We start from the raw sequence: 21074 nt of genomic DNA, 5'->3' as shown, positions 1-21074 counted from the left end.
GCATGCCTTACAATATCTAGTCTCTTCGAATTTAACAAAATCAGAGAAGACATTCAATTGTTGATCTTTTCTTGGTGTGTCTATAAAGTTTTATATCTAATTTATCCTTAATCATAATTAAGGAAACTATAACTATAATTATCTAGTCTTCAACTCCATCAAATACCTGAGAATGCTATGTGATTTCTTTCTGTATGCTGTGAATATGTGTTGCTCTGATTGGTTGATAAATAAAGCTACATTGGCCTATGGCAGGGCAGGATGGAGCCAGGCAGGAAAATCCCAAGAGAGATAGTGGGAGGAGAAAGGAGAGGGCAGAGATGCTGCAAGCTACTGGTTGGAGAAGCAAGAAGTGAAAATACCGGTAAGCCATGGCTATGTGGCAACTTATAGATTAATTGAAATGGGTTAATTTAAGATATAAGAGGTAGCTAGCAAGAAGCTTGAGCTACAAGCCATTGCCATACAGTTCATAATTAATATAAGCCTCTGTGTGTTTATTTGGGTCTGAGCAGCTGCAGGACTGGGCAGGACACAGGAAAACTTCCAGCTGCATTTGGTGCCCAATGTTGGGCATTAATCCACATAGATCTAAGAAAGTGTAAAGATGCTGAATGCCCAGAAATGGAGCCACACCAGGCTTCCTAATCTCCAAGGCTCATGCCAGTAGCAGTGTAGAAACTTGTCTCCCATTAGCTGCCTGTAAAATGGAGCTGGCCACCAGTCGCCATGAGCTAAGCAGCACGGTAGATTCCCGCTGCAGTATACAATAGTGCCTCCAAGTTTCACTGTGCACATGAGGAAGCAGGAGCACACATGCCACACTGCACACATGTGAGGTCTGAGTCATTTCTCCTTCCATTATGGGTTTCAGGAATTGAACTTAAGATTGTTAGGCATGTTCATCAAATGCTTTTACCTGTTGAGCCATTTCAGTGTCTTCACCCCCACAAAAAATAAATAAGTAAATTTTCCTGGTGTGGTAACACACTCCATTAATCCCGGCACTCTGGGAGGCAGTGGCAGGCAAATCTATGTGAGTTTGAGGTCAGCCTGGTCTATAAAATAAATTCTAGTACAGCCAGAGCTACACAGAGAAACTTTGTCACAACAAAAACAAAACAAAACAAATTTATTCATTTTTTTTTTATAGTGATGGAGATCAAATTCAATTCCTCATGCATTCCAGGGAAGCATTTTATCATTAAGCTACATCCTCAGCCTTAGAAAATGTTTTCTAATTGTATCTGTTCTTAAAATTGAGCTGTACTGACAGGGCAGATGTATTAGAATTCAAATTAATATTGATAATATGTTAACTACAGAAAGTGATAATGGTTAATACTTATGTGTTACTGTTTTTGGGAAATTGTGAATAGGGATAGGGATCTGTTGATAGATCTCAGTAAGGATATCACCAAAGTCTGAATTTAGAGAATCACTGAATTTTATTTATTTATTACTTACAGGAGCAGAAATGATTCAGGAATAGTTGGTTTACCAAAATCCTACTCCAGAATGGGTGACACTCACAAGCTAGCAGCATGGAGTTTCCTGCACTGCTTGTAGGCAGGCCTCTCCATAGGTTGGAGAATGTCTTTTTCCAGGCAGCTTGGTCTCTCCTTTTTCCATGTAACTTGGTTGATATGCCTCTTTTAGACAGCTCAACGTCCTCAGTCTGAGAGGAGTCCTTATGCTTACATAAGTTCAGCGAGGTAGAGAGATAGGGGTCTAGTGTTTTTGGGACTTACTGAAGCTCTGGAGTTGTTTACTTCCTGAATACAGAGGCTCCATCCATTTAGAACATACTGAGTCTTAAAGAGCTTCCCTGTAGAGACTGGAGAGACGAAGTCATTGGTTAAGAGTCCTCTATACTTTAGAGGACTTGTGTTCAGTTTCCAGCACCCACATTGGGCAGATCACAACTACCTTCAAAAACAGCTCTAGGGGGTCCAGTGCCTCCATGGGTACCAAAAGTCATGTGCACAACTCCCCCACTCCTGCATATAATTAATAATAATAATAATAATAATAATAATAATAATAATAATAAAATACCTTAAAGAGCTGCCTGTTGGACTGAATATTGTATCTCAGGAAATTGTTGTACAACAATATTCCTTAAAATACTTCATAGTAACTAATTATTTTATTTCTATTATGTTATTGTTATTCAACTCATATTCCATTTCTTTAAAAGTCTAATTTTATTTTATTTATTACTGTTATCATTATTTTGATTATAATTATTTTTTTGGGGGTTTTTCGAGACAGGGGTTTTCTGTGTATGTAGCTTTGGCGTCTCGCCTGGAACTCACTCTGTAGCCCAGGCTAGCCTTGAATTCACAGAGATCTGCCTGGCTCTGCCTCCCGTGTGTTAGGATTAAAGGCATGCACCACTGCTGCCTGGCTATTTTAATTTTTTTGAGATAGGGAACCTCTACATAGCCCTGGCTGTCTTAGAAGTCACTATGTAGATCAGGCTGGCCTCCAACTCAGAGGTCCACTTTTCTCTGCTGCCTGAGTGCTGGGATTAGTGGCATGTGCCACCACACCTGGCTAATTTTTATGATTTTTAATTATGTGTATATGGATATGTGTATTGTTAGTGAAGGTTCCCTGAGAGGCCAGAGACTTGGATCCCCTGGAGCTGTAGTTAACAGAAAGTTGTGAGCCACCTGGTGGTGGGAACAGAACTCTGGCCCTCTGAAAGAATGAGTACCCTTAACCACTGAACCATTGCTTAGCTCCTGTTATTCTTTTTTTTCTTTTTTTCCAAATGGAATTCAGTACAGTTCAGAAATAGGCGGTGATTGCTAGGCCAGTATTTGGAATGCTGAAGCATGAGGATTATGAGTTATATAGGCCTGCTTACACTACTCAGTGTGTTCTAGGCTAGCTGGAGCTATCATGTTAGACAGCTGTCTCAAAGAAAACAAAATAGGGCCTTGAGAGGTCTCGGTGGCTAAGGGTACTTGGTGCTTTTGCAGAGGATCTGGGTTTGGCTTCCATTTTCCCCTTTTGGCCTCTACAGGCACCATGCATATGTACATAGTGCACATATGTACACACAGGCAAACAACTTGTAGACATAAAATTAAATAAATACTTTAAAAAGCCACATAATAATAATAATAACAATAACAACAACAACAACAATCAAATGTCTAAGTGTGAGAATGTGTGTGTGTGTATAAAGAAATGTTGAAACCAAAGTCTTAACATTTGTTTAGGGCTATAACATTGGTGGAAAATTGAGATGTTATTATTTGAAAAACAACACAAGTCCCAATATTTGTTTTAGTTTATTAAACAGTTAAACTGTATTACAGTTTTAGTGGACTTGATAGATACCAGTAGAACATTTCATCCAACAGAAACAGAATACAGTCTTCTCGGCAGCATATTGGACTGTCTCCTAAATATAGCACATTCTCCGACGGAAAACAAGTATTTGTTCACACAAAAGAATCTAAACTATTATCTTTTCAGATTAAAGTACAATAACACTAGAAGTCAGTAGCAAGATAATTGATAGAAACCACACAAAAACATTTACACTAAATACCATACTCTTGAATGACCAGTAGGTCAGTGGAGAAATTTTAGGAAATTATAAAGGTCTTAGAATTGAAAGAAAATGAGCACACAAATCACCAGAACTTTAGGTACAGTAAAGGCACTTCTAAGAGGAAAGTTTATAGCTATAATAGATAGTTTACATTAGAAAAATAGGGAGAGGTGCTGGAGAGATGACTCAGCAGTTAAAAGTATACACTGCTTTTGCAGAACACTGTTTTTTGCATCTTTACCTGCGTTTAGTTCCTAGTACCTACATGGGCAGCTCACAGTCACCTGTAACTCTTGCTTCAGGGGAATCCAATACTTTTTCTTGGCCTCCAAGAGCAGTTGTATCCATGTGTATATATCCTACACAGACATATGCAAATACATAGTTAAGAATAAGGGGGCTGGAGAAATGGTTCAGTGCTTAAGAATACTAGCTGCTCTTCCAGAAGACCTGGGTTCAATTCCCAGCACACACATGATAGTTTGCAACTGTCTGTAACTCCAGTCCTGGAGGATCCGACACCCTCACATGGACATACATGCAGACAAAACACTATTGCACATAAAATTAAAAAAAAAATTTAGAGGCTCGGCATGTTGGTACATGCCTTTAACCCCAGCGTTTATGGGTTTGAGGCAAGACATCTTTATGAGTTCAAGGTCTGCCTGATCTATATAGCATGTTCTAGGCCAGCCAGGACAACATAATGAGAATTTTTAAAAACAACAAAACAAAACAAGATAAAAACACCAGAAAGACCTTTAGTAAATAACCTAATGATATACCATAAGGTTCTAGAAAAAGAAGAACAATTCAAACCCCAAAGTAGTAAACATTAAAGAAATAATAAAGATGAGAGCAGAAATTAATGAAATAGAAACTAAAAGAATAGTACATAGAATCAGAATTGATTCTCTGAGGGAAAAAGAAAAGATAAAGATTGAGAAATCCCAAGCCAGATGTGGTGGCAGCATGCTTTTAATTCCAGCACTTGGAAGGCAGATGTAGGCAAATCTGTCTTTGAGTTTGAGTTCTTTCTGGTCTGTAGAAGGAGTTCTAGGACATCCAGGGTTATACAGTGAAACCCTGTGTCAAAAAAACAAACTAAGAAATCTCCAGCCAAGCTAACAAAAGAGAGAGACATACCAAATTAATAAAATTAGAGATGAAAAAGAGGAAATTACTACAGATTTTAATGAAAAAGAATCATTAGAGAGTTTAACTAATGTTCAAGAAACTGTAAGACCTAATAGAGGAAATGGATAAATTTCTAGACACATGACTTACCAAATTAAACAACATAGATCCAAACAATCAACAAAATTGAAATGGTAACAAAATGTCTTCCCAGAAAGCTTAACCCAAGATTGGACAACTCACTACTGGATTCTACTAAACCTTAAATGAACAGCTTACACCAGTGTTCCTTAGTCTGCTCTCTAAAATAGAAATGGAAGGATCACCACCAAACTCATTATGCCTGGGACCAGATAAGGTTACACACACACACACACACAAACACACACACACACACACACACACACACACACACACACACACACACACACACACACACACACGTTACTCTGGTGAAGACAGAAACAAAAATTCTCTTAACATTTTTTGCAAACTGTATTAAAGGACACATTAAGAAGATCATGTATCATGAACATGCTATAGGGATGATGTTAGGTCTCAAGCCTGGGACAGTTGCCTCTAGGTTCTCCCAGCATCCCTCCGTCTACTAGTTACAGGGCCCTCCTGGCTGGCATACCCTACCCCCAGGGTCTTGGCTGCCCTTCCCTGGCTCTCCCTTCTCCCTTCTCACATGTCCCGGCTCAGGGTTATGTCCACTCTGGTTTTTTCCAGATGTCTCTGCCTCTGGTGTTGCTCTCCCTTTTATTCACAATAAAGTTTTCTTAACAGGTATTCTGGGGCACACCTTAGTCCCAGCATTTAGGAGGCAGAGGCAGGAAGAGCTCTGTGAGTTCGAGGCCAGCCTGGTCTACAAAGTGAGTTCTAGGACAGCTAAGGTTGTTAACACAGAGAAACCCTGTCTCAAAAAACCACACACATAAAAAATTATAATAAAGAAATAAACTTTCCCTCCACTATACCTAGTAGCAATCCTCTATTGTTTGAATCTTAAATGGTCTTCACTAAATGGTCTTCATTAAAAAAAAAAAAAAATCAACATTCCTTCATGGCAAAAGTCCTAAAGTAACATGTAACAAAGACTACATGCAACAAACTTATATGCAATTATGTGAAATTGGGAAAACTTAGGCGACTTCCTCTAAGACTAGAATGACACAAAGATGCCACTGTCAGTCAGTACACTGCTCAATGTCTTAGCTAGATCCTAAGATAGAATAAATAAAAGGAATACAAATAGGAAAGGTAGAAATCAAATTAATTTCTATTTTCATGTGAACATGATCCTGTGCTTAAAAGATCCTAAGGATGTCTTGTGTGGTGCCACACCTTTAATTCCAGCACTGGGAAGGCAGAAGTTGGATCTCTATGAGTTTGCGGCCAGCCCGGTCTTCAGAATGAGTTCCAGGACAGGCAGGGCTATTATACATGACTAAAGAAGGAAATAAAAGAACCTAAGGACACCAACATAAAACTCTTAATACTTGAAAAATATTTTTACCAGTGCTGTAGGACACAAAATCCACCTACAAAAATCAGTACTTTTATATATCCATGATAAACTTGCCGAGAAAAAGGAAAACTTATCCATGATAGCTTCAAAACAAAACAAAACTAGAACCAAACCAACCACAGTAATAAACATAAGCAAGAAATGAAAGATCTCTATAATAAAAACTGTACTATAGAGAATCTCTGTCTCAAAAAAACAAAAAGAAAAAAACTATAAACACTGAAGAAAGAAGCCAGGGAAGACACTAGTTTGAAAAGCACTCACATATTCATGAGTTGGCAAATGTAATATTATAAAAATGGCTCTATTATCAAAAGTGATCTGCAGGTTCAATACAGTCCCTATCAAAATCCCAGTGTTATTCTTCACAGAATTAGAAAAAAAAATTTAATATTGAAGCACAAAAGACCACAAATAGCAGAGTATCCTGTGCAGAAAGAACAGTGCTGGAGGTATTATAGTACCAAATTATATTACAGAGCCTAGTTAGAAAACCAGAATGATACTGGCATAAAAGCCAACACATAGGCCAATGGAGTAGACTTGAGGACCCTGAGAGAAATCTGTAATGCTGTAACCACCTGATTTTCCTTTGAAAAGGCTGTGAAAAATAATTACTGGGAAAAGAGTTTACATGGTACTGGGTTTTCTACAGACAAAAGAATGAAACAAGATCCATGTCTTCCACATTGTACAACAACATTAAGAATTGATTAAAGACCTTAATGCTAGAATCTTTGAAAATGCCAGAGAAAAACATACGAAAAACACTTTAAGATTAAGGGATCAGCAGGTATTTTTCTGAAAAGCAATCCAGTTGCCTAAGAAATAGTGCCAAGAATTGACAGGGGGTACAGTGAAATTCAAAAGCTTTTGTACAACAAAAAGTCAGTGAGAGCTTTCAGCAGTGAGGGGAATGGATCTTTGCTAAATGTGCTTAAGACAGAAATGTAGTATTTAGGACATCTAGAAAACCGCAAAAATCAAACACCAAAACCAAATTAACAACAACAACAAAACCCAAATCATTTAATGAATAGATTGGCTAATGAACGGAAGAGATATTTCTCAAAAAAATGTATTCTGGAAGTGGAATTCTTAGATCATATGGCAACTTTAGTTTCATGTTTTTAAACTACATTGTTTTTTTTTCTGAATTGTTATGACACTACATTTTAGCACCAACTGTATAAAACTTTAATATCTATACATCCTCAACTCCCCATGTTATTTTTTGTGTTTTTAATAGTATCTTTTGTAATTAATATCTTTTGTAATTAATATGTAATATTGTTATTGCCTAGGGGTTTTGATTGGATGGTTTTCTTGTTTTTTGTTTTTCTGCCAGTTAAAGAATTAAAAGGCCAGAAAAATCTTTAGCATCACAAGTAGCAGCAAGGAAATTCTCAAACACAGCAAACCAAATCAGCCAGCGAAGAACAACTTGTTAGAGATGAGGAAAAGAGTATACTTGTACTACAAGCATACATATACCCTGCAAAGCAGAGGGGGCACCTAGGACCTGGAAAATCCAATTTCTCAAGGGCTGGGCTTTTAAAGTCTTCCAGTGGGTCTTCCTCCTTTAATTGGGTTGGTGGTTGATTGTCCCACAAGTGTAAGGTAAACATATCCTGATCTTGAACTCTGCCTTGAACTCTGGCCAATCCATTGCAGCGGGGATAGAGTTTTTGTCTCTGGTTAGAGAGTGTAGAAGAAGCCAGCCATTTTAGAAGTTCCTTTGGGGTTGGGGATTTAGCTCAGTGGTAGAGCGCTTGCCTAAAGGCCCTGGGTTCGGTCCTCAGCTCTGAAAAAAAAAAAAAAAAAGGCCAAAATAACAAAGAAGTTCACCACCTTTATTACCTATTGTCTGCCTACAGGGAATCTAAGTCCTATCCTGGTCCCTCAGTATCTAACTTTAGTTTTTGATTTGTGTTTCTTTAATGTTGAGTGTCTTTCTGGCTTGATGTCTTTCTTGAAGTCCTTTGCCTGGGTTATAGTCATCTTATTTGGGGTCTTTGTTTAATAAAAAAAAAAACTTCATATATTCTGAATATTAACCTTTTCCAGATACACGATTTGCAGAAATCTTGGCTATCATTGTCCAGCATTCATTGTTTTGTGGCATTTCATTGTGATTGTTTCCATTGATGTATAGAAGTTTTCTAGTTTCCTATAGTCTATTTTCTGTTTTTGCTTTATTCCCTGTAATTTTGGTGCCAAGTCCAGGAAATCATTGCCACATTTAGGGTCATGAAGTTTTCTATCTGTTTTCTTTGAGAAAATTTGTAGTCTTGTATTTTACATATAAGATGTACTAGAATTTTAAAAAGTCAGGTGTGGTGCGTCACATATGTAGTTTCAATCCTTGGAAGGCTGAATTATGAGTTGGAGGCCAGCCTGGGTTAGAGTGAAATCTTGTCTCAAAAAACTCCAGACTAGTATGGGTGAACCTGTGCATGCATGTGCGTATGTGTGCATAAAAGAAACGGAAACCAAGCCTGTGCCAGGTACTAGATTCAATCTCCAGGACTTCAATCACTTGAAAAAATTTTAAAGTATGTCTAAATGTTTGTGGAGTTCTTGACTTTTCCAGGTGTTCTGCTATAAAATTTCCTCTATGAGCATTCTTGTTATGTATATTCCCTAATAAGATGTAAAGAAGCACATTGTTCTGGCTGGGAAGATGGCTCAGTGCATAAAGGTATTTGTCGTGCAAGCCAGGCAACCTGAGTTCCGTGCCTCAACTTATATAAAAATGGAAGGCCCGAACCCACTCTACCAGATCTCCACATATTCACTGTATGCACAGTATATGTGTGCTCTTCTTGCCATACATACACATAATAAATAATAAAAGTAGGGACTGGAGAGATGGCTCAGTGGTTAAGAATATAGGCTGTGCTTCCAGAGGCCGTGGGTCTGATCCACATGGTGGCTCATAGCAGTCTGTAACCCTAGTTTCAGGGGATTTGTTTCCTTTTTCTTGCCTGAGGGCAGTGCATGCACATGGTACAGAGAGGCAAAACATACACATAGGCAAAACACTCATATACATAAATAATAAAAATATAAAATAAGATGTATAGAATTCTGTTTTAACATGTTTGTTACAGTGATCCTGTTAAAATATCTTTAACATTCATTGCTCTGTGGCAAGGTTGGTCTACTTTTTAAAAATGGAAGATAGTAAACATTTTAGACTGTTGCAGCAATATAGCTATGCAGTGATTCAGTTGAACTGTCATAGGCAATGTATGTGAATGAGTTAGTGTGTTTGTTTTTAATAAAAGTTTATGGATGCTTTCAATTTCATAGAATTTTCTTGTGTCAGGAAATGTTCTTTTTTTTGACCCCACCCCCCACCATTTGAAATGTGAAAACAATAATTAGCACTTGTGAATAACAGGTGGTTCTTGGGGTTGGCACCAGGTATAGTTTACTTTTCTTTGTAGGTGATTACTTACAGCTAAGGAATGTAAATTCTCAAGTTTTGTAGGAATACAAAAATCAATTCCAGTGGGGGTGGTGGTGGTGCACACCTTTAATCTCAGCAAAGACAGAGGCCAAACTGGTCTGCAGAGTGGAGTTCCAGGACAGCCAGGGCTACACAAAGAAACCCTGTCTTGAAAAACCAGAAGAAGAAAAAAAAAAAAGAAAGAAAAAATTTAGTTCCTGAGAATTTCATTCATTTACTGTTTTGTCATTGGTAGTAGTATTGTAGTCACCTCAAGCCTGGCCCACATGTCATCTGTCAAACTTGAAAAATATTAGCAAAATGGGAATTAGAACATGGAACTCACTTTATATATTTATTTGTTTATTCACCTTACATTTATTTATGTGTGTGTATATGTGTAGTGTGTGGTTGTGCCACATTGTACATACAGAAGCCAGTGTACAGTGTGTAGGAATCAGTTTTCTCCTTCCACCATGTGGGTCCTGAAATCGAACTCAGGTCACTATGCTTGGTTTGGTGTCAGGTACCATCCTGCTAGTCCTTTATTTTGTTTTCAATTTGCATTTCTCTGATTAGTAATCAGTTATAGTAATTCAACTGAACATTTTTCATTTTATTAGCCATTTATAAATTTTATTAGGGGCCTGGGGAGATGGCTCAGTGGTTAAAAGGAGTGGGTGCTCTTCCAGAAGACCCTGGTGCAATTCCTAGCACCCAAATGGCACCCCACAACTGTCTGTAACTCAAGTTGCAGGGGATCCAGAATCCTCAAATGGACATACATGAAGGCAAAAACCAATGCATGTAAAATAAAAATAATAATTAATTTTTTGTCTCTGGGAAGCAGTTAGAGAAGAGTGGAGATTTTACATCCTATCGTGAGCACTGTGTTAAGACTTGTAAAACTGAGCTGGGTTTGATGACAGATAGAGAACCATGCACTCAGGCACTCGGAGACTTGCCTAAAGTTAACACAAGAATAATGACAAAATGTCAACTGTGGCCCGCTTGTGATTTGGGAATCCTCGTGAACATCCTGGAACATCCATAATTATACAATACAAATCTGTTATTTCTGCATGTTAAAAAAATCCCAATGACATATGTATTTTGGAGGTGGAATGAAATAGGTTCTCTATTTCCTAAATGTCTTGTACATTTTTTACTTTTTCTTTTTTCTTTTTTTTTTTGTTGGAGCTGAGGACCGAACCCAGGGCCTTGTGCTTGCTAGGCAAGCGCTCCACCACTGAGCTAAATCCCCAACCCCACATTTTTATTTATTTATTTATTTTTGGTTTTTTGAGACAGGGTTTCTCTGTGTAGTTTTGCGCCTTTCCTGGAACTCACTTGATAGCCCAGGCTGGCCTCGAACTCACAGAGATCCGCCTGCCTCTGCCTCCCAAGTGCTGGGATTAAAGGCGTGCGCCACCACCGCCCGGCCTCACATTTTTATTTTTTTACGACCAATTAAAGTCACCAAACACTTGTAATGCAGAGAATGGGATAAAAAAAAATTTATGAGATGATGATTGTATTAAATTTGTTGCCCTTTTCCCATTGTAGTTGATCTTTATTGAGTTATGGCAGTTCTCTAAATATTTGGTACAATGAACTTTCTAGTTACTGCCTTAGTATTTTTTCCACAGTGATATACTTTGCATATGTAGAATCTAATTTTAATGTAGTTGATTGATAATAAATCTATTATTATCTTCCTTTGTGGTCCATATTTCCCCTTTATTTTATTTTGGAAAATCCTTGGTTGGAAAAGTAGATTATAGGGTTTGGGGCTATAGTTCAGCTGGTGGAATGCTTACTTAGCACGTCTCAAGCCTTAGGTTTTTCCTCTAGCACTGCATGGTGATATACATTTGTAATCAGCATTTGGCAAGTGGAGGCAGGAAGAGCAAGAACTCAAGGCCATCCTTGGTTACATAGCAAGTTCAAGACTAGCCCTAAATATAGGAGATTTATTTAAAAAATAAATAAGAAGCAAGATCAGTTCTATTCCAACCAATGATCATTGGTTTTGCCTTAGTTTTTGTTTGTTTGTTTTGTTTTTTTGAAAGTTTCTTTGTATAGTCCTGGTTGTCCATAGAGCAGATTGGCCTTGAACTCAGAGATCCGCCTGGCTCTGTCTTCTGAGTGCTGGGATTAGAGGCGTGCTCTACCACCGCCCGGCTAAAGTTTTTTCTTCATTGTATTTTATGTGTATGGGTGTTTTGTCTGCATGTATGTCTTATGCACTACATGTGTGTAGTACCTACAGATATCAGAATGTGGATTTTCTGGATCTGAAGTAACAGATGTTAGCTCTCAGGTGGGTGCTAGGAATACAACCTGGCTTCTAGAAGAGCAGGTACTGTTGAGTCATCTTTTTACCACTAATTTTTATTTTTATTTTTATTTATTTATTTATTTTTTATTTTTTATTTTTTTGGTTTTTCCGAGACAGGGTTTCTCTGTGTAGCTTTGCGCCTTTCCTGGAGCTCACTTGGTAGCCCAGGCTGGCCGCGAACTCACAGAGATCCGCCCGGCTCTGCCTCCCGAGTGCTGGGATTAGAGGCGTGCGCCACTACCGCCCGGCTAATTTTTATTTTTTACTTGGGGCAGTCCTTCTCTAATCCCAGCACTCCTATGATTAATATAGGAGATGGAAAGGGGAAAGTCACCCAGAAGTTCAAAGGCCAGTATGCACAGTAGAAACATGAGGGACCTTCCCTTAACAAGTGTTTTCCTCCTTTCTCCCTCCTCCTACACACACACACACACACACACACACACACACACACACACACACACACAATATATATATATATATATATATATATATATATATATATATATATATAAGAAAAAAGCTATTTAGAAGAGAACTATGTACATTAACATAAAAAACTATCCATCTTTTAAAAATGGGGTGGGCTCTACCCAGCAGCTAAATTAAATGACGCTTAAATGCCAGTTGTACATAGCAGCTAATAACTATAATGCTAACAGTTGAGAGGTCAATATAGGAAGGACTGCCTCCCAAATCTTTTCCTTTAAGTGGTGGCAAAGATCAACTTATGGAATGGTATACATGAAGCAGGTATTTTACTCTGCATCTCTTCATTTTTCATTTGTTTATATATATTTATTTTTGTATTTTTGAGACAAGGTGTGATGTGACCCAGGATGTAGCCCAGGGTTAGGATGATCATGCTATAAAGTGAGACTGACCTTGATTTCCTGATTTTTCTATCTTAATTTCCCAAGTGCTAATATTATTGACCTGGACCACCATGTCTGGCAGGAAATTTTTATTATTATATATTTTATTTTTATGTGCATTGCTGTTTTGCCTGCATGCATGTTTGTATGAAAGTGTCAAGTCCCCTGGGGGTAGAGTTATAGGCAGTTGTAGGCTGGCATGTGGGTGCTGGGGATTGAACTCAGGTCCTCTGTAAGAACAGCCAGTGCTCTTAACCACTGCGCCATCTCTCCACTCCTATTTTTATGCTTTAATTTAGATTTATTATATTAGACAGATACTTACCCGCTGAAGCAAGGTGCTGTTTATTACTTTTAAAAAGTTTGTTTTGTTTTAGTTTGTGTGTGGGGTCTGTACACAGGTATGGAGAGGTTGCGTATGTATTTATGCATGAAAGATTAGTTTTTTTTTTCCCTGTTGGTCTCCACCTTATTTTTAAGACAAGGTCTCTTACTGAACCTGAAACTCTACTTTTTAGCTAAACTGGTTGTCTAGCAAACTCCTGGCATTCACCTGTCTCCCTATTCATTTCCATGCTGAGGTTACTGATATTTGGCCTCTTACCATTGTGTCAGGGATTTGAACTCAGATCTGTTTGCTGATTACATAGCATTGCTTGAATTCTAAAAGGTCTTTTAATAAAAAACCCAGTACCAGGTATTGGGATGAAAGCTGAAAGAAAGATCAGAGAAGCAGAGCAGGCCACAGCCACCCTTACCTCTCCAACTCCTCAGCCAATCCCGTTTCCATGAATCCTCAGACAGAAAGCCTCTTGAGTCCTCACCTGAAAAGCCTCAGCCAAAAAGAGATTTTTGTTCCTGTCTCTGCCCACACATCACTTCCTGGGATTAAAGGTGTGTGTGCTTCCCAGGACTGGGATTAAAGATGTGGGCCACCTCTGCCTGGCTGTGTTTTGTCTCCTAAACTGAGTCCATCTCATGTAGTCCAGGGTGGCCTTGAACTCACAGAGATCCAGACAGATTTCTGCCTCCTGAGTGCTAGGATTAAAGGTATGTGCCACCACTGTCTAATCTAGTGGCTGTCTCTGTCCTCTCATCCTCAGGCAAGCTTTATTAGGATATACACTATATTACCACACATCTCCCCAGCCCTTTTGGTTTTGAGACAGAGTCCCTGTTACCAAGACTGATCTTAAACCCTCAAGTAATCTTCCTACCTTAGTAACTCAAATAAACTGGCACTACACACACTTTTTGAACTATCTAGATTTTTTTCCTTTATGATTTTTAAGGTGTTTATTAATATACTACATTTTAACATGGTTTTGTACAGTTTACAAAAATTTTATCGGGGTAGGGATATATATCTGAATGGTAAAGTGGTTGCCTAGCCCACATGAGACACTGGGTTGGATATCCAGTAATAAAAGAAAACAAAAATTGTAGTTCTTGACACATGCATGTACTTACTTTCCAGAAGATTGTATGGTTTTATCTATATGTGTTTTGGAGTAGAGTCTCATTTTTTAAAAATTAGTCTTGAGTTTGTTATGGAACTGAGGACGATCTTCAACTACAGGCCCTTTTGCCTATACTTCCTGTGTGCTGGGATTACAGGTGTGTGCCAGTGCACTTGGTTTTGTTTGTTGCTGGGGATCAAACCCTGGCTTCATGCTTGCTACATGAGAACTCTACCAACTGAGTTAAATTCCCAGTGAATCAGTGTTTTTATTATATATTTGTATTAATAGCAGGGCATGTGTTATACTAATCTTATTATAAACGACTTACTTTTCATCATTCATTAAAGTTTTGTGATTATTTTCAAGTAAGAAGTATTTGTTATGCCCTTTCTTATGTCATTGCTTCTGAATTTTGTTACTTTTGAAAATGGATTATTTGTATTTATAGGTTATTATAAGAATGATCTAAATAACTCATAATTCCCTTAATAAATGCAGTAAGATTTTAAAATAAATTTGTGTCTATAGTGACGCACTTTAAAATCATCTAAGAAATTTTTTTCTTCCAATGACTGGTCAAATCACATAATTTCTTTTTTGTTTTGTTTATTTGCAGTGCCGGGAAGTTAAATTCTCTTTGCTAAAACTTTTAGGACTTCGTTAAATAACATTCAAGGTAATAGTCACCTTTGACTGATTCCTGATTCCATTTGAACTAGTTCTTAACAGTTTGTCATTTGGTGATGATTGCTCTTGTTTTTTTTTTTTTTTTTTTTTTTTTTATCAAATAGGCTCTGGGTACAGGCCTTCAATCTCAGTACTTGGGAGGCAGAGGCAGGCAGGTCTACATAGTGAGTTTGAGGCCAGCGTGTTCTACATAGTGAGTTCCAGGATAGCCCTGACCACATAGAGAGACTCTTGTCTCAAAAAACAAAACCCAAGAAAACTGATGAGATTAGGAGGTTGGTTCAGTGGGTAAGAGTGCTTGCTCTGCAAGCATTAGGACATGAATTAGACTATGTAGTACCCACATTAAAAAAAAAAAAAAAAAAGCTGGGCACTAATGCCAGTATTTATAGAGGGCTGGTGAGCATAGCCAGGTGGATCCCTAGAGTTCTTTTATTGGCCAGCTAGCCTAGCCAAAATAGTGAGCTTCAAAATCTGTGAAGTACAAGACCCTGTCTCAAGGAAATAGTTGAGAGTGATCGAGCAAAACACCAACATCTTTCCCTGAACTTTGTATGCCTATTCACCTGACATTCATGTGTGTACCATACACACTCTCACATCCCTACATGCATATGTGAAATCAACTACATTCACAGTCTTATTTCCAGAAATGGCTGAAGATTGATTCTTTTATATTGTGTATAATTCTTAAAGGATTTTCTTACACAATTTGTATAAAGTTGATATACAAGGTTCTGTGTGTTTTTGATCAAGCTGCCTCCTGGGCGCATGTATCACCATGACTGGCAGCTTAATAATTACTTTTTGAGTAGAGTTTTCTGATAAAACTGAAGGAGCCTCTGTCCCTCCCATCCTTCTCTCTTTTCATTCCTTTTCCTTTCTTCCTTTCTTTTTCACAGATCTTACTATGTAGTCCAGGTTGGCCTTCAACTTAGGATGCTTCTGGTTCAACTTCCCAAGTAATATGCCTTTCGAGATTCCTTTCCTTAAAATTATTTTTTAAAATTACATTTACTTGTGTGTATGTGGATGTGTGTGTATGTGTCCCACAGTGCTTGTGTGGAGGTCAGAGGATAATATACGGTAGTTGGTTATTTTTTCCCCAGGTACTGAATTCAGATCATCAGGCTTAGCAGCAAGTGCCTTAACATGCAGAGCCATCTTGTCAGGCATGAAGATTGATGTGAAGATTTTAAATTGTGAATTTGCTTTCTTTAGCTGATGTAACATTAGGCATGTTTTATGTTTCATATTATCTCTGTTAATATTTGTTGATAATTCCAAGGAATTTATCCATTTTATTTAGGTGGTCTCTTTGTCTTTTGAACTGTACTGTTTCAGTAGCAGATGGCATTTCACCCTGGTTTTAGTTTTCAACTCCCTGATGATTAATGACATTGAGCTCTTTTTGTGATCCTTTCTCATACTTGTTGAAGAATCCATCAAAGACTGCTACTGTTTCTGGTTTTTATGAGGCAGGGTTTCTCTGTGTAGCCCTGCATGTCTGTCCTAGAACTACGTCTATCGACCAGGCTGTCCTCAAATTCATAGAGACCCATCTGCCTCTGCCTCACAAGTGCTGGGATTAGTGTGTGCCACCCCTGACTGATTTAACCATAACTTTTAAAGTTAAAATTATACTTACTATTACTTTATTTTCTGAAAATTACACTTCAATTTAAAGATTTATTTTTTGTTTTATGTGTAAGAATGTTTTCCAAGCAACATGTAAGCACACTGGGTGTGTGCCTGGTGCCTGGATCCTCTGGAACTGAAGTTACAGATGGCTGTTAGCTATCATGTGGGTGGTGGCAATTGAACCCTGGTCCTCTGCAAGAACTGCTGAGCCACCTCTCAAACTCATGAGAAATACCCCACCGCCGCCCCCGCCCCCTCCTGCGCGCGCGCCCAGTCCCTATCCCCAGAGACAAGGTCTCTCTGTGTAACAGCACTTTGCAGACTAGGCTGGTCTCAAAGAGATCCACCTGCTTCTGCCTCCCGAGATTATAATATCCCAAGATAATCTCTGTGCTTAGATTAGTAGTGTGTGCCACCACTGCCTTACTGGCCCAAAAGACATTTAGTTTTCTATAAGACTGAATCCAATGATCAGAGGGAGAACCTAGAGTGATTGGAGAGCAAAGAAGGCTTTGAGATTAGGGACTTTTCAGATCATTTGCTGTGCGGGGTGAGAAGTTGTCACAATCTGAGAATTTGGAAATCGAGTGTCTTTTCTGGCCATTGAGACGGATTATCTAGTTTGTACTCATGCCAAGCCTTATTGCAATTAATGGGATTTCTGAATCTGAGGAAGGAAAGAGATTTGAGAAAGTAGGCAAGAGGAGCTGACGAGTTTAATGAAAGTCCATGGTTAGTTCAAGCTCCAGCAAGTGAATGAGACAAGAGTGAGAGACAGAGCAGGCAAGAAAGGAGACATCCTTAAAAGGTTGCAGTAAAGAATTTCTAGGAGCAACAGAGGAAGGAAAATGTGGAAGAGAGAGGCTTAGGAAAAGAGTTCATAAATAGGAATCTCACTGGGGCGAGGATTCCAATAGCATAGGAATGGAGGGAGAGAAGGGTTAAGTGCTATAGTGACATTGTGAATCCAAGGTTGTCCCTAAAGGGAAGGAGATTGTCAGATGCCCAGAATCACCTGGCCAAGTCTTCTTTGTGGGTAGGACACTCAAGAGGATGTAGGGAGGATGATGCCTGATATACCGGCTTGACTATTGTAGTAAGTTACAGAGAGACAGAGCAAGGCCCCAGCAAGCCAATGAGAGACAAATCAGGCAACTCAGAGAGGACACTTATTGAATAACTATAGAGAGATGAGTGAACAGAAGGGGTGAAAGAGAGAAGAGGCTGAAAAGGTGAACTCTAAAATTTGGAGTTGAATATTGTTGGTGGCAGGAGTCCGCAGAAACAAACGATCAGTTCCCAAGAGGGTCATATTGACAGTTTGGTTCAGTTAGGAGAGGCAGGGCTTTTTTTTTTTTTTTTCAAATGGGGGTGGGGGTCTGGTGGCAGTTGCATTGTCTTTCCTAGGTTTTAGCACCAAATGTAAGTGAGGGCACAGTGAAACCACTAAACCTGGACCACTACATGGGTAGAAAGAATGATTTATTGGGGATCAAACTGCCAAGACTAACCCTCAGTTTGTGTGTGTGTACGCGCCGAGTGTGAGTGTGTATACGTGTGCCTGAGCAGTGAGTAGCAAAATGATGGAAAAGCAAGTGGCCTAGCAGGGTGGGAGTCTTTGAGCTAGCTGATACAGGTTGTGTGGATTGACTGGGAGCTAGATTCCCCTGCTGAAGGTAATTGATCTTAAGGGTGGGTTAAGAGAGTTCCCTGGAGGACAGAACTTTTAGGCTTCTGTTTACTCAATAGCAACAATAGTCCTTCTATTTAGGACTTTTTTCGCCCCCAGCACTGCCATTTTGGGGGGCCGCTTTGGACCTAACAGTGTATATGAGAATATAGACATCCATGTTCCACTTTGTGTATGTGGAGGTCAGAGGACAAATTTTGTAGTATGTTTTTACCTCTTTTGTGGATTCTTGGGATCAAACTTGGGTTATCAGTTTTATATGGCAAGTGTTTTACTCATTAAGCAGTTTTGCTGATCCTGCATTTGAATGTTTCTCCTTTGTCATTTTTTTCCTTTCCCCCCCCCCCTTTTTTTTTTGTGTGTGTGTGTGTGTGTGTGAAAGGGTTCAGCTTGAGTGGTGGTGGCAAATGGCTCTAATCCCTGCTCTCAGGAAGTAGAGGCAGGTGGATCTCTGTGAGTTTCAGGCCAGCTTGCCCTACAGCGTGAACAAGTTTCAGGACAGCCAAGGCTACACAAAGAAGCCCCATATTGAAAAAAACAAAAAACAAACCAACAGAACAGAAGGAAAGAAAGAATTCACTGTGTATTCCAGCTGGCCTAGAACTCACAGAAATTCACCTTCTAAGGGGTGAGATTAAAGGTGTGTACTACCACATCTGGCCACCTTATTTTTTAAAAGTAGCTATGTAATAGTCTATTGGTGTACGCACTGTAATTAATTTGCTTTACTGGTGAAAAGAGATGTTGTATCCAGTATATACATACATACATACATACATACATACATACATACATACATACATGTATATCTGTCTGTCTATCTAATCTGTCTGTCTGTATCTATCTACAAAGATTCTTATGTAGTGCAATCTGGCCTCAAACTTCCTTTTTGTTTACATTCATTCTTACTGGTATTTAACTGTAAGGGTTGAGAAAAATTCTTTGCTAAGGATTAAACAGTATGTATTTTAGGCTTTCCAAAGTCCATCTGTGATCTCTTCCCTCAATCTCTTCTCTCTATATTTCATGGCCTTTGCTATCCTTGTTCTGTAGCATTCTTTTCTTACTGTCATTCTGTAGTTCATTGTATCATTAATTGACATTTCTCTTGTTGACTGTTGTTCTCTCCCTATCTGTGGATGTTCGTTAAAATCCTTGCTTTGATATGTATTTGATTGTTTTGTTATTGCCCTTTGTGACGTAGTGCAATGAAATAATTTTAACTAGTTTATTTGTTGTCTTTTGATTAGTTTTCATTTTTGTTTTATATTTTTATTCAATAAATTTGTGTTTTATACTTTTTTGTCATTAAATATTACATTCTGACTTAATAATTGAAACATGGCTTCTCTTATTTTCCTTTTAATGTCTGAACTTAGATCTATCTGGCAGGTATTTAACTGTGAGTTGCATGTCAAATTTTTTCTGAGTGCCTACTTCTTTCTCTCTATCCTATTCCCTGACTATTAATGGAAATAGATAACAAACGTTTCTTCCAATATTACTTGTTAGTATTGATTTTTTTATATATTATATAACTGAAATTGGTGACCTTATAACATGGCTTGCTAATAAGGATTAAATGCTGATAGAGAAGATGACTTCAGAATGCTTATAGTATGGTAGAATGCTGGGATATGTATCTCCTTAATCTCTTATGATGAAGTTTTAAGTAATTGGAAAAGAGGACTATAAAAATATCTGCAATGTTGCGCATCCTGTGCAGTCTTTCAGTTCCTGACTGTCTCTACTGTATGCCATGAGAAAGTACGCGCTGTGAGTTCTTTAGTATGCATTTTCTCTAAGATTTAGCGTCTGTATCAGGTGTGATGGCACACACCTTTAATTTCAGCACTTGGGAGGCAGAGACAGGCAGATCTCTTGAGTTCAAGTCTACTCTGGTCTACAGAGCCAGTTACAGGACAGCTAGGGCTACACAGAGAAACCCTGTCTCAAAGTAGAAAAAGGGGAATAAAAATAGCATCTGTTTCCCATCTATTGTGTGATTTCATTTTAAATTATTCATTTAAAAATATTAATTTTTATTCTGTGTACATTAGTGTTTTGCCTGCATATATCTCTGTTTGGCAGTGTCCAATCCCCTGCAATTGGAGTTACAGACAGTTGTTAGCTGCCATATGCACGCTGGGAATTGAACCCAGGTCCTCTGGAAGACCAGTTAGTTGTCTTAACTGCTGAGCTATCTCTATACTCCTTTTTTATTTATCTTAAAGAAGAGTCTCTCTCCATGTACCCCTGGATGTCCTGGAATTCTCTATGTAGACCAGGCTGGCCTCAAACTCACAGAGATCTGCCTGCCTCTGCTTCTTGAGTGCTGGGATTAAAGGTATGTGCACTACACCTGGCTCGAAAGATTTAGTTTTAAAATTTTATGTGTATGGGTGTTTTCATGTAAGTAAGTGTACCATATGAGTGCTTGGTGCCTGCAGAGACCAGAATAGGGCATCAGATTTTGGAACTGGAGTTGTGTGCAGGGAACTGAACCCAGGAGCTCTAATAGAGCATTAAGTCCAATGCTCTCTCGCCTTCTGTGAACTGTGAACTTCTGTGAACTTTAGAAAGCATACAAGGAGGATTTTCCAATTTTCTTTATTTCACACTAATTATCAAGCATTCTACTGATGTAAAAATATAAAGAGTTGTGATACTCTTAGTAGGTTTTT

At 38.5% G+C, this 21074-nt stretch overlaps 1 protein-coding gene across 5 annotated transcripts in view; it reads left to right on the top strand.

Annotated features, from left to right (window-relative positions):
• Positions 1-21074, top strand: part of LOC102921379 (zinc finger MYM-type protein 4) — a 128172-nt gene that overhangs the window by 31108 nt on the left and 75990 nt on the right. For 2 of the 5 annotated variants that reach the window (XM_076565074.1, XM_076565075.1), the window contains exon 3: positions 14989-15048. The exons of the other annotated variants lie outside the window; for them this stretch is intronic. The gene's annotated coding sequence lies outside the window, so the exon portion shown is untranslated. The remainder of the gene's footprint in view (positions 1-14988; positions 15049-21074) is intronic. 5 annotated transcript variants of the gene reach the window in all.

Source organism: Peromyscus maniculatus, chromosome 2 (assembly GCF_049852395.1).
Source record: "Peromyscus maniculatus bairdii isolate BWxNUB_F1_BW_parent chromosome 2, HU_Pman_BW_mat_3.1, whole genome shotgun sequence".
NCBI lineage: Eukaryota > Metazoa > Chordata > Mammalia > Rodentia > Cricetidae > Peromyscus > Peromyscus maniculatus.
The sequence above is the reverse complement of the archived record's forward strand: the minus strand, read 5'-3'. Positions and strand labels throughout refer to the sequence as shown.